The sequence below is a fragment of the Pinus tabuliformis genome, chromosome 1_1, assembly GCF_031772625.1.
Source record: "Pinus tabuliformis cultivar Carrire ecotype Pingquan chromosome 1_1, CPIR1, whole genome shotgun sequence".
NCBI classification, from domain to species: domain Eukaryota; kingdom Viridiplantae; phylum Streptophyta; class Pinopsida; order Pinales; family Pinaceae; genus Pinus; species Pinus tabuliformis.
Window position 1 is genome coordinate 519,000,089 of NC_142297.1, and position 2,666 is coordinate 519,002,754.

Sequence of the window (2,666 nt, forward strand, 5' to 3'; positions counted from 1 at the left end):
CATGGAATAAACTTTACTCTGCATAAAAGTGCGTGAACTTTTCTCTACATGGAATAAACTTTTCTCTGCATAAAAGTGCATGAACTTTTCTCTACATGAAGGAAACTTTGTTGCACTATAATTTATCAAATAAATTTTCCAACACTTGTCTCATAATGCTAACAATCTCCCCCTTTGGACTTGTCATACTGAGAATTGTCATCTAATTCCTTGTCACATCTTATATCTCTTCCATAGATTCATCTATAAGTGAGTTGATCTTCTACGAGTTGGTTGCCATCAAGTACAAGACATGCATCATAATGCAAACAAAGTATGCTTTATTATATTGGCTTTTTAGGTGCTATTTAATGTGTGTGCTTGTTTGTGTTTGCATATTCTCTATAAGGGAGCTCATTTGGATCAATGGAGTGAGGCTTCCACAAACTTGCATTGGACCCAAGTTAGGCATAAAAAACTTGTTTGCCTTTGTTTACAAATTGCATATTTAGAGAAAGATAGAATTTGGTTGGTTTGTTTGTCGCTAGATATCATTCGATACTAGGGAGGTCGGTCTTGTCCGCAAGAACGACTTATCCAAGTAGACAGCTCTGCAGTGTAAATTTTGAACGGGCACGACGCATAGAGCAGGTGTGGCGCGTTGGGTTTGTGGCATGGTGCATAGAGCTGTAAGCCCGATTTCACCCACAAACTCTCTGAAATTTCCAAATTTTCTCAATCCTATGGTGTGCAAGTAAGTCAAGCTTTCTTCCCTTGCTAGTGAATGAGTTTTTCTTAAAATTTATGGTGGTTTAGTGAGACAAAACTCAAACCCTACCTCCTTACAATTTTTGCTCAAAAACAATGGTCTAGGGTTTGTGCTTGTGTTTTTTGCTGCCAACTCCACAAAATTTCTCACTCCCTCACTCTTTCATTCTCTAATTACATTTTATCAAACCATTCCCCAATCTCCATATCCCTAAATCTACTAATTCTAAAACCCTAATTTCTATCCCAAACCCTAGTTAAAGATTCCCAAACCCTAATTGATGTCCCAAGAACCTAAGTACTATTCCCTAAACCCCCTATTTCCCAAAAACAACATTCCCAAAACCCCTCATACACTTTCCCCTTCACAGTCCCTCATACATTCTCATCCTTGGCAGCAAAAATCTAAAGACACCATAAATCTCTTCATATTAATCAAGAAAACTCAAACATTGGAAAACGTGGAGTCTAATCCTTCCTATGACCGAGATGAGGAAACACTCAATGATTCTGCTAGAGAAATGCATGCATCAAGGAGACCTCACAAGGGTGGTAAACATATACGAGATGAGCCCACTTCACTTGCCGAGTTGCAGTAGCAGAAAAATGAGTACGATCTCCACCCGGGGTGGAAAGGGTCTCATTTTTTCCATCAGTAGAGTAGGTACAGGACAAGAGTAAGAAGCCCTTGCATGATGAGAGACCATCAAGAGGTCAAGAGGCAAATTTCATCCTCATTCAGGGTGATGACACAGATTTGGGCTCATAAATCTCAAAGCTCAAAGAAGTCATTCGAGAGTAGCAAGATGAAATTCATCATTTGTCTCTCAATATAGAAAGAGCCAAGTGGATAATTAACTATTTGGAGTAGAGGAACAAACAACTGGAAGATCAGCAAATCATCATGGAGCTCCAAAACATGAAGGCAAAACGGCAAGCTGCCAAGAAGAGGAAAACCCAGTTGACAACACTTGAACAAGAAATCCAAGCTGATCGTGAATCTTAGCTTGAGAGAACAAAATTTCACTTGGAGAAGATGCTGGAGAAGGCCAACAATGAGAAAACTATGTTGAGGCACATGGCCTACCACTACCTGGCGAGAAACAAAGTGTGCAAGGAAAGAATCAGGAATTTGAAAGCCAAGTTGAAGAAGGCATCATGGAGGCAAAAAGAGCAAGATAGACTTTAGATCTTGGCTGAGGCTTCCTTGGCCCAACACAACACTTAATGGAGGACACTCAGCCCAAATTTCAAAAAAATTGGGACACTTTTTGCAATTTTTGCCTTAAAAACAGACTTTTCTGCCCAACGCGTCGTGCCACCCGGCGCTCGCTTTTGATGGGAACGTCATTTTGAGGAAAACTCAACATATTTGGATTTTTCATGGAAAAATATGCATGCTCACAAATGGACAAGAAATTTTGACAGGTTTTGAGCTTCCAAAAAGGTCAAAAACACCTCAAAAATGACCTTTCTGCCCCTTTTTTGACACATAGGAAGCAGTCTTGGGAGAACTCAGTTTTGGAGGGGAAAATGGAGGCCAAATTCAAAAATTTCACTTATGCTGGAAAGTAGATAGGTATACCTTTCCAACAATCCCACTTGGAGCAATTTGTGACACCCAGAAAGCCTCCAAAATCAGCTTCAAAAAGGTGTTATGCATAGGGAAATCGGCGCGATGCATTGGAGGAATTTTGCTCAGCTTGACCAAAATACTCTGTTTTTTTCCTAGTTTCTTAACAGTTTGACTTTTCTCCTTCTTAATGTCAAACTTATGATGTAATTTAATGTAATTTGATGGATCTTGATGTAATTATGTTGAATTTTTACTCATAGAGGTAGATTCATCCATGAAAAGGTAGTTTGCAATTGAATGAATCAGTTCCCTAGTTTTTAGAGGCATGCTGTTCCACTGCCTA